Here is a 12,322-nt window from a genome sequence, read left to right on the forward strand (position 1 = left end):
GGTATTCTGAATAATAGAACTCACATGACTAGCTATGAAGGATTTCCTCTGGACACTGAGCTTACGCTTTCGCGTACACAAGTCCTTAAGGAACTTGGCATAAGAGGGAATCTGCCTAATTGCATCTAATAATGGAAGGTTGATATTAACCTGCTTAAAAACCTCCAATATATCATTAAAGTTGGACTCCCTCTTAGTTGGAACTAGCAGCTGGGGAAACGGGGCTCTGGGAACAAATCCGGGCTTAACAGGACCCTCATTGGTCTCTTTAGAGACTCTATCAGTCTCCTCATTTTCTGGCTCATAAGGGTGAACTACAACATGTTCACTTTCAGGTATGTCGACCTTATTATCAACTTTCTTTCCACTCCTAAGGGTTGTAACAGAGTTCACATGATTGTAGAATTTCTCTCCTCTAGGGTTAGGATCAATATGACTAGGGAACCTTCCTTCTTCTCTCTCATTGATAAACTTAGCTATTTGGCCGACTTGAAGCTCTAATTTAGCAAAAGACTGGGCACTATTCTTAAAATTCTGTTTGGTTTCCTCTTGAAAATTACCCTGGATTTTTACTAACATTTCCTGGCTTTGTGATAGCATCTCCTGGCTCTTCCTTAATATACTAAGGGTTTCCTCTAAGCTAGCTAGTCTATTCTCAGATGGGTTCTGGGTCTGACCTGAAGAGTTCTTAGTATAACCAAAACCTGGGGGAGGCTGAGAATTACTAGACTGGCCTTGATTCTGGCCCTTAGACCAAGAGAAATTAGGATGGTTTCTCCAACCAGGGTTGTAGGTCTTTGAGTAGGGGTCAAACTTCTGACGGTTTTCAAACCTAGCATTGTTATAGACATCATGGGCTTGTTCTTCACTAACCTGACGTTCCCAAAATGAGTTATCGGGCTCTATTCCACAACTAGAGACTTGAGAGGCTCTATTAGGTTCAACAAGGGGCCTATTTTTAGACTGACCCATTTCTAAAGCTTCTAACCTTCTGGACAAAGCAGCAAACTTAGCATCTGACGCAAAACTCGTATTTACCATATTGGTGCTACTTCTATTGACCAAGAGTCTTTTAGGGGGTTCAACACAAGACTCCCACTGTTGGGATTTTTCAGCGATAGCTCCTAAGAAGGTAAAAGCATCTTCAGCATTTTTACTAGTGAACTCACCAGCGCACATAGATTCGACCATAGCTTTGGTCGAATAGTCCAAACCATTATAAATAATCTCTACAAGTTTCATCTTATCAAATCCATGGTGAGGACACTGGGATAGAAGATCATTGAATCTCTCTAAAAATCTATAAAGAGACTCTCCCTCTTGTTGCACACTAGTACTAATGTTCTGCCTAACAGCTGCAGTTTTATGCTTAGGGTAGAACTTCATATAGAAGGCAGCGATAAGTTCCTGCCATGTTTCTATGGATTCAGACGGTAGGTTGTTCAGCCAGGTCTTGGCTTTATCTCTCAAAGAAAAGGGAAACATCTTAAGTTTCAAGACTTCATCGGTAAGGTCCTTTATCCTAATTGTTCCACAAATTTCCTCAAAGTCCCTAATATGGAAATAAGGGTTCTCATCATCTTTTCCTAAGAATATAGGGATCATCTGAAGGATACTAGGTTTTATCTCAAAATTAGCCGTAGTGGCTGGCAATTTAATGCATGAAGCTCGGTTGGTCCTAGTTGGGAACATGTAATCTTTCAAAGTTGTCATCGTTGGCACAACTGGAGTACTAGGGGTACTTTTATCACTCAGAGATAAATTCTCAAAACTGAAGTTTCCAAAAACAGGGCTCTCAAAAGAAGAATCTTCGAGCTCCCTGCTTAAATCAGAAGAACTACTAGGTTTTTCGCTAATCAATCGACCTAGAGTATCTCTTTTCCAAGCCCTATTAACAAAATCGGGCATACACTAAAAATAATTCAAAAAGAAATAAAAATCCTAACAGGAAGGTTCTAGCAATCACACAGCAGGATGACTCGACTTTACCACAGCAAACCTAAAGATTTCTAGCAAACAACAACCATGATGGCTCCACTTAGATTGTTTCTAGACCAGCTTCTAATCCTTCGAAAGGGAATTCGTTACAATTTAAGCAAACCCCTCTGGAATCAATCCGAGTTAAAGAAAGTTGAATCGAGGCGAGGGAAGCTCAGTGGAGCTTTGATACCCAAAACCTCACCGATCCAATGCGATGCAGTCACGCATTCAACTCGCAGAAACTGTCAAGAACTTCGAGGTGTGCTTAAAAGAGCAACCAATATTTTTCGAATGATTGTCCTGTTAAGCTCGATACCCTATAGGTCTCTTTCTAGTCCAAATTTTAGGCTTAGGTTCGCTTTAGGTTTCGTTTTCCTAAGGCGGGCAAGAAGGGAGCGGTGATGAAATCCGAACCCTTATCTTGTTTAGGCCAGGCCTTGCCCTTTACTAGGAAAATAAAGACAGTCTGGTTCGTCCTCAAACAATTATCACCTTAAGGAATACAGTAACTCGCTTGCAGGGGATTCGCGAGTGTTTCGATTGGGCTTACCTCCCGTACCAGACGGGCGATGAACCGTTGAAGTCGACTCGGGCCACGACTCCTATGTCATGTGCGAACCCGATGGGCCGAGACGATATCGTAATCGTCGTCCTTCCCTGCACACAGTTTGTATTTAAGGGTACCCTTCCGTAGGGTATAAAAATAAAGTCCCAAAGTTCACAGTCCAGAGTCCAAAAATAAAGTGCAAAAACAAAAATGAAAGCCTAAAAAAAAAATAATAATAAAACAAAAATCTCTCTTTTTTTTCTCTCTTTTACAAAATAAAGAAAATCTTCTTCTTTCGCTCCTTTAGCTTTGCTTTTCGCTCCCAAACTTTAAGTAAATCACCACAAGCTTTGGAAAAATTTTCTTTCGCTCCAATCTTCAAAAATCTGCAAGGAAACAAAAAAACCCAAAAACGTAAAGAAGAACAAAAATAATAATAAAAATAAAAATAAAACAAAACTAAAAAAAATGCTACCTAAACACAAATCCGCGTCGGCGGCGCCAAAAATTTGATGTATTTTCAAATAGTGATTGTAATAGTGGTAAAAGGGTCTTTTCAGACTTGTGAAGAAAACAATTTTTTTTTAGATTTAATTTAAAAAGGAAAATAAATAAAATAATTCAAGTTTAGAGAAAATTACCAAGACTAGGATTCCACCATTGACCAAATAAATAGTAAACTCTAAATAGTTTTTATGCAATTTTATCTTTAAAATCAATTCTAATATTTGCCTCAAATATGTTTTTGAAGTAATAATTGTAATCAAAAAGTATAAAACATCAAAAGTTATTAAAACCCAGCATGCTTCATCAAGTTAATTCACAATTATTCAATAAAAACTAATAATTCAAATTCAATTCATGCAAATAATTAAATAATAATATTGCAAATAAATAGAAAAATTAGAATTATACCAATAAATTTTGTGTCAATGGCTTCCTCCGTCGTCTCGGCTAATGGGTTTAGCTCCTCATCCCAAAAACACACTCACAAGATAAATTCATGGCTAAATTAGGTGTTTTTATTGATGAATATAAGATGAAACAGGAATTTGCAACGCTGTAAAAGTGTTACAGCGTCACTGTTACAAAGTGGAAAAGGCTGAAAATAAACGATACAAGCCAAGTGCTGTAAAAAAACGACACTGGGTATTGAAATTAAGACTGTTGAAGAACGACGGACTCTGCAAGTCTGTTCTTCCTCTTCTTCTTCCTCCTCGAACAGCAGCAGCAGCACTGTAACTCTCTGTAATCGCTTCTCCTCGGCTCTCCTGGACTCTAAGCTCTCTCATATTTCTCTCTAAACTTTTCTTTGATGTAAACCAACACTTATATAGCCCAACAGATCCATAAATCTCGACTAAATATGCGATTATTCTTTTTCTTCTTCTCATGCAGTTGAAACGATAATCGCTTCTGTTGAGCTTTTTCACGTGCTGTTAGCTATAAAATAGCTACCAAACTCTTCCATAATCTTGAATAGGATCATGTACATGTTAATCCAGCGTCAAAGTCCTCCAGAAATCTCTCAAAAATATTCTAAAAACCCAATAGAGAACACGTACTCTGTTTTCCCTTTCTTTGCTTCTCACGGGTATTCCAGCCCATTTTTCCGGGTCCAATTGATTGTACTGGGCTTGTAATGTCTTCTAGAGTCCGTAGATACCAAATATGCCCATTGAATCTCCTCCTAAGTCGCTCAAATCTCTGCTCAAAAACTGCTATCGCTGCTGCCTTTTTTTCCCCGCCAATTTCTGTTTTGAATTTTGAAGATGACCTCCTCCTATCCAGTTCCGCTGTCACTTTAGTACATGCCCTGAAATGGGGTGCCCCTTATCCAAATTAGGGGTGCCTTTAGCAATTCTTCTGTGATGTTTTCCGCACTTTTTCAGGGTTCCTCCGGGGTATTTTCGGTACATTTCTGGGACATTTCCGGTACCTATCAACGGCAATCCAAGGGCCACATTTTTAGCCAATTTTGCCTCAAAACCTTATTTATCCAAAAACACCTACAAGGAGATTAAAAACCAAAATAAGTACAACAATGGGCACTAACAATATACACAATTGAGATAAATTAGACACATAAATGCGTCTATCACATACCAAAGGGGTTCAGCAATGCTGCAGATGCTCCATGCTTCTACTTTAATGCTATAGCATATGGAATGCTCCTCCAAATATCACCCATGAATCAATTTTATATTGTTGATGCTGCAAAAGAATCAAATATAGACGCGTATACTGTCGATGGAAGGTTTATTATGTAAGTTCAAACTTAACATAAAGGGAATGAGGAAAAACTCAGCTTAGAGACATTGTTGCCAGTATCATTAGCTAGTGGGGATAAGTTCCCCTTTTAACAGGACTTTAGCATCTAGATTCAGCTCACTGATAAAATTCAATGAGGAGGCCATACCAAAGGCTCAGCCAACGAAGGGGTCAACAATGCTGCACATGCTCTATACTTCTACTTTAATGCTATAGCATATGGAATGCTCCTCCAAATATCACCCATGCATCAATAATAGGTGAATGGAGTTCACAATTCCAAGTTAACTTCAAGTAACCCTGTCAATAACTGCTTATTCATCAATTGAAGCATATAAAAAAATTAAAACATGATAGCAGATATTCACTTGTGCCAAATTATATTAATTCTAATACCGGATGCTTCAGAATAAGGGCAGCATAACTTTGTTCATGGTTTGTAATTATTTTGGCTTACCCTGCTCCATCTATTTTAATTTGATCTGCTCCTTGAGCAAGAACCACATTGAACTGCTAAAGGTAACTATTATCTAGCAATAAAAAAAATGTTATTTTATTTTGGAAACTCCTAAGAAAAAAGAAATGTGATTACTCACTTTCCCATAAGTAAAAGCAGGAACGTAACTATCGGACTGTGTTATTCTACCTTCCATGACCACCGAATGCATTATTCGAATTTCTTTTGTGTCTTTAACATAACCGTGCTTACATCCTACCTTTTTGGTTTGTTTACTGATATTCTCAACGACTTCATTATCTCCACTATACAAAAGCACAAATCAAGTCATACTGACAACACCAAAAAATGAAATGCATCGTACACAAATATACATTCCCCTTAATTTTCTAAGAGATGTGATATCTATACCTCAATTGCCCATGCCAAATCTTCAATAACATCAGACCCCATTAAGAGTCAACTTTCATAAGACCAAATGTACAACATTCATCTTATGCCATCATCTTCAGGAATCAAGATCCTCCATCCATGGCTACCACATACAAAAAAACACATGACTATTTTTACCTTTACTTGAAGAACCCAAACAGCAATAACATACTGGAATAATAGTATTGATTTTCCTAGCCTTACGGCCCCGGCTCAACCTCCCGTGATAGTCTTCAGTTTACATACATTAAAACAAACTACATCTTATTTAATGTATCCAAATACTTTTAAAAAATAAGTAAACAATTTAGTTAGTTAGACCCCCATGATGTTCACATGTATTTCATAACATACATGTCGACATGAAAATTATTCATAAACCTCAATTCGGATAATACTGTGAAAAAGTTATTTCATATTGATATTGTTCTTCCCGCATATGTCGTTCCAACTCATTTTATTTTATTTTGGAATCCATAGATTTTTTGCTAAGGAAATAAAGGCACCATCTATAGGTTTTTTAGTTGTTGTGCCGTACCTATCTATTGAAATATTCTGATATGAAATTTAGATTATCTTGTTGCGGAGAGATATTTTTCTCTTTCTATTGTTCTCCAAAATCACATATTTTATTGTTCTCAAATTTCATCTGTCCTAATACGAGAACTCTTTTATTTCCGGGTTTATGTAACAACAAACCTTGTTATTTTGTTGGTTTATACAACCTATTTATTATGCCGGCTTGTGATTCGTATGCGTGAGTATATACCGAATTCTGACTAAATTTGGAAATCGTCTAGTTTTATGAAACTGTGTAGATCGTTTAATATGATTTTGTATTTTCTACGTATTTTGGATTTAGTGTGCCTGGTTGGTGTTGAACGTTAATATTTTAGCTACCAAATCAAAAAACCTGTAAATATATTTGTGTCATGTGCGTGTATTATTTCGTTGTTTTTTCAATTCAATAAGCCAGTTTTGCACCCGGAAGTACTGACCCTATAACTTGATTTTAATCATCAAATTCAACAAAATTCACAAATTCATGTAGTAAATAGTTACTCAAAGAATTCTTAAAACAATTATTCGCCGAAACCAATATATTATGTTGTCACTCTTGAGATAAATATCAATATTTTCCTAATCAACAACTTTAGCTTGAATTATTGACTAAAGTTTCAATAAAGTTCCAATGTCGTGGCTGAAAATATAAGTACCTGGAAGGAGTTAAGGAGTCAACTGAATATCCTTTTAAGCAGTCCATCATACCATTCATACCACCAAAGATCAATAAACTCATTAACATAAGAGGGTAAACACTGATTTGGCTCAAAGCCTAAAACAAACTTGATGAGAAAGCACATAGCAAAATTTTACCCTTTTCCTTGAGTAGAGATCGCAACAGATGCTTAATATGAACAGTAATATTAGGTCCTGGAATTGACAAAAAGAATCCTCCAAAGAGCCTTATAATCTTATACATTTTCTGTCTATATATACCTACACACTGGTACCGGAATAAGGTTTTGGGTTTTGGCTTATTCAAATAACTATGCCATCTGAGGGAGTCGAACTCGCAACTTCATGGTAAAAACCACGTGCTCTGCCATTTGAGCTAAGATAGCAACTGCGCATATGTTTGTCTAAAAGATTTAATAGTATGAGGTAATATCAAGAAGAGATTGTACCTCACACCATCTCATGTACGCTAATAAAAGATCCCAGTTCTAAGTCATCGGTCCACATTACCAAATATTTACTAAAAAACCCTTACCTTGCCAGCTTTTCAGCCTTGGCCTGAAGAATCAAAACATCTGATGTCACCATTGAGTGCCTTAACAGAAGCATGCACTATACAATAAGGAGATTTTTAGATAGGAAAAAGGCATCCTTAAGAAATACAGAAAAATGAAACACTAGTGCCCTAGAAAACTATATCAACATATAAAAAATAAATTGCTCGCTGGTCATAATTTAGAACTAATGCCTACTATTCTGAGCTGATAGTTTAAAATAGCTAACCAAGTTATTTATTGACCCAAAACACTAAATAGTTGGGGACAACGTATTCTGATCCCATTGTTCATGGACATTCTACTCTAAATGCACTCTATCATAAATGTATGATGCTCTAAAGGCAAGAAAATATATCATTGGACAAACACGTTTGCCTCTTCCTTTGCATCATGAATTCCTAATACCTAATAGTTTTTTCAAAGAGATATCCAAACAGAAGCATTTGACCAAGATGGAATCAACATCCCTGGTTAAGAAACCATGATAAAAACCCTCATTCCAGGAGATTATAAATGCACATGAAATCTCTATATCGTCAATAATAGGATTTAAAAAAAAAAGGACTGAATGTTGTATACCTACTCACAATGCAAGGTATGTAGAACATGCCCCACCATGCATTTCATATCCACAAATATGTTAATTATTCCCCAAAAATTTTGAGAAAGCAATGACCGCATGTAGCAATTAACGGAAGTAGGAAACTATGTACAGAGATGCGTACTCTAATTGTCTGCATATATAGAAAATGCCCCACCATGCATTTCATATCCACAAATATGTTAATTATTCCCCAAAAATTTTGAGAAAGCAATGACCGCATGTAGCAATTAACGGAAGTAGGAAACTATGTACAGAGACGCGTACTCTAATTGTCTGCATATATTGATCATTTTAACTTGGAACCTTACCTCATAAATCCAGGTGAAGTGTGCCATGCACGACATCAAGACTGTCATATACTACATGACTCTACATCAAACCTCTCCAAAATCCATCTCCAATGTTAACATCGTTCCTGAGATAATATATGCAAGTGAGGTAGCGAAAGGAGACATAATTGAACTGAGTAAGGATATATTATATAAGTTCAATGGGACATGAATCTACACCTTTTGGGTATGTTTTTTTCTTTTGTAATACATGCACTTAATGGGTTTGCAGTCAAACATAGTATGGACATTGAGCTTGACATCAAGGAAAGTAACCTCAAGCTTTTTAATAGGGAACATGTTGTGATGACATTATTCAACCATGTTCTTTGGTTGTTGCTCTTTCACTCCAAAATCGAAGCTTGTCATCTGGAACCCAATTATTCTGAACACGACAAAAATATATACACGTAATGACTTGTCATTTAAGATTATGATATTTTTTCTTGCCAACACTATTACTTTACCCTTCTTCTGATCTAGTGAAGAAACAACTACCAAACACATCCACAATTAAACCACAAAAAATATAGTATGAACATTTAAAAAAAGCTACAGCCTAATTTCCTATCTGACTATCAGTCATTGGGCCTGGAAGCTGCAATTTACCTTTTGAGTTTTATTGTGAGCTTAAAGAATAACAGTAAGGGGAGAACTTTGAGTTGATACCAATCTTCGTTACATCCTAATAGTCTAAAGTCAACGTATCTAACCATTATTAATGACTTCTCAACAACGACGGTAAAATATGAAACATTAAGCTTATACCTTTGGATTAGCAGGGTTGTCAGAATCAACAGGAGCAAGTCATCCCATTGTAGTTTCACCAAAATTTGCAATTAAGTTTCAGTGTTGCAAACGAAGTCACGGTACTTTGAAACTCGCCAAGCAATACTCCTGTTGTGAACTTTAAATTGTCTGCAAGATAAATACTTGGATATTTATAGAGTTTAAAATAACAAATTAACAAAGAACAGTCTTTCGTAGCAACATGCTTAGACATTGGAAACATAAGCAATGCCACAGTGAGTTACTCTCAAGTGGTAGGTAATTGATGACACTGGCGACTTCTACATGCTATATGGATACTTGGAGCATCAATATATAACATTGATGATACATGCCCAGAACTGATAAAAAAAAAAAACTTCAACAGTCTTGCATCCAAAAAGTAGAGCTAAGTTAAGGATGCCGTCACTTCCCCCTGATTAATACATCCAACTAAGAAAGCATTATACTCAAAAATCTAGTTGTCGACTTAATTGATCTTCTAATACAATTTAAATAGTAGAGCCATCTTATCAAACTCGGTACCTTTATGCAGCTAATATTGATAGCCTGTCCGTAAAGGATACTACACAAACACAGCGGGAGAGAGTAAGAGAAATTAACCTGTAAAGTACCCCCACAACAGGAACAACGTTCGTGGAGTGTCTTGCAAGGCGTAATGACGGTGTTTTCATCGATGGAGAATTAGTCCACTTGCTAAAATAGTCAAAGTGGTAGTGTTAAAGTATTCAGAACTCATCTGAACCCCTACAAAATCCAAAAATGAAGAAAGAAAATCATAAATAATCCAATTCATACGGGGAAAAAAAAAAGATGATTGAAACCTAGATATGAATAATTAACTATTGAACAATCAAATGCAGTTCGAGTAAATGAAAGTGAGCGGTAGTGAAGTGAGTTTTACAGCGAACATTGTAAAATATTATCCATAAGGTCGACAAAGTTTCAATTAAGCAACATACATCAAACTATGAAAAGGTTTCGCTGAATCTCAAGTGCTGGCAACTTATAGGAACTGTATGTCCTCGCTTAATAAGAACCTTCTTCTATACCAAAGTGAAGACAGTTCAAACATGTTACTAACCCATTGCAAGTTGAATGGTACTGCGATCACCACACTTCGTGAAATCTTCCAAATGTTTTCGAAAAGAAGTTTCCGAGCATCTCAATTGATGCAGTCGGATAGGAATACCATTACCATTACCACATCAACAATAATGCAAATCCAAGTCACCAACATTTTGCATCTCTAACACATACAAAGCAGGATTAACACACCTGTCATCATGTATGGAATACATGATCAAACTTAACACAATTGTTTTATTCTATAAAAACCATGTTTCTATATATATACCGCATTTCTCAAATGAAACCGTGTATCCAAAGTAACTTCAGCCAGAAACCAAATTAACATGGCAGGGGATAACACACATTGCTTTGGAGTTGCTAACACAGTAGTATGAGTACCAATCAATTAACATGCAGAAAAACAAATGAACAACTGCAAATACCTGGATATGCATCACCAGCAGATTGATAATCAAGGGCTATAGAAAAACCAACAAAGGAATCCCACTGGCATCAAATAAAACCAACACGTTGCATATATAGAAATAACTTTGTGGTCAATACTGGATATAATTCCTCGAAACAATGTATGGATGTATGCATTCATTAAACATCTAATTTAGTCATAAGTAGCTTTAGCATGATGGGTTTTATTGTAACTTAAAACACCAACATGGAATAAGAAGATATTTGAAGGGGAAAGATGAACTTACTCCAAGTCCACTGTTTTTTGAATCACTACACCCACAATTTATTAGTTCCACAGTTGGATTTGAGGATAACTTCCTTCTACTTTCATACTCAAAAAGTTGCAAAATATTCAGTTAAGCCCTTCCTTCTTTGATAACAATCTTAAATAGCAAAAGAAAGTCGATAGAAACTCTAAATAACAGGAATACTAACTTGAAAGAATTTGCACCTTAATTATTGTATCGGAGATGAAGGGGATGTGTGTATGCTGGATGAATCTCTCCTGTATTCTTTTGGCATTGAATGTTAAGCGGTGCATCCTCATATCTAAATAAGTAAAAAAGCAATTCATTTCCATGAACTTTTTCTAAGTCATAGAAGTCTTTAAAACCATAATTAGGGTTAACCCTGAAAATAAAATAACAAAAATTGTGCGATTAAGAGATAGAAATTGAAATTTCCAAACTCTTACGCCGTCTCTGATATTACCACAATTCGGTTAATAGCGATTCCTTTCTCTACAAACTGTCCTAGAAAATATGCCCAACTTGATATCAGAGGGAAGGCCGTTGAGAAGATTTTCTTCCATCTTCTTCGGTAATGAGTGAGGCGGTGTCAGGCCGTGGATTAGAATTTCTAGACTTAAATATAATCCCCATTTTAAAATTAGCTGTGATTATGTTGAAATTTGGAGTGTCACCCTGTAAGGAAAGATCTTGATGTCTTGTTGAAACCAAAATATTTCCAATTTACCGGACATGTTTAAAGTTTCCTGTGAAGCAGTTCTTTTTGCTATACCTCTATATATTAATAAACTCCATACATATTAATAATTTTGTAGAGTCCCAAAGCTATTAATATATGGAGTTTTTACTGTATTAGTAAATCACACTGATGGATTAGTTTCATGCATTCAACAAAATATACTATCTACGTTTCTGGAAAAAAAATTATTTTTCTTATTATTACTCTTCTATTTTAGTTTAAAATTAGACCAAATTGAAAAAAAATATTTTTTTTTCCCGGAGGCGGTGACAATCCGATGTGCATCAAGTTTAGCAGACCATCCACTGAATTGAATTGCACTGATTGGCAAATAACTGGCGCATTCTCCCAGAATTTAATACTTGGCATATGCATCACTTTAAAATCCCCCATCCCCCATATACATCAAAATTGAAGTACACATGTTTACCTCGCGGTTTTAGGGGCCACTCAAAAGGATTTAGGGGACATCAATTTATACCCATCCAAAAACTCTAGTTAAGGGGTACCCTATATGATATTGAAGTTACATAAATGCCCTTCTGGTAAAACCGTATAAAAACCAAATCAAAAAAAAATCTACTCATTTCA

The 12,322-nt window shown here is 36.0% G+C and overlaps 1 long non-coding RNA gene across 10 annotated transcripts; it reads right to left on the reverse strand.

Annotated features, from left to right (window-relative positions):
- Nucleotides 1–4,478: 4,478 nt before the first annotated feature.
- LOC113331987 lies at nucleotides 4,479–11,764 on the reverse strand. 10 transcript variants are annotated; one of them, XR_003351268.1, is made up of 6 exons: nucleotides 11,456–11,764; nucleotides 9,809–11,293; nucleotides 9,185–9,334; nucleotides 8,597–8,801; nucleotides 4,634–8,502; nucleotides 4,479–4,536 (listed from the first exon to the last, which is right to left on the reverse strand). It is a non-coding gene; the product is annotated as an uncharacterized LOC113331987 (long non-coding RNA). The 10 variants fall into 10 exon arrangements; XR_003351267.1 differs by having other exon boundaries at nucleotides 11,439–11,764; XR_003351269.1 differs by having other exon boundaries at nucleotides 9,809–9,952; nucleotides 10,720–11,764.
- Nucleotides 11,765–12,322: the final 558 nt, after the last annotated feature.

The sequence above is a fragment of the Papaver somniferum genome, unplaced genomic scaffold (assembly GCF_003573695.1).
Source record: "Papaver somniferum cultivar HN1 unplaced genomic scaffold, ASM357369v1 unplaced-scaffold_128, whole genome shotgun sequence".
In the NCBI taxonomy this organism is placed as follows: domain Eukaryota; kingdom Viridiplantae; phylum Streptophyta; class Magnoliopsida; order Ranunculales; family Papaveraceae; genus Papaver; species Papaver somniferum.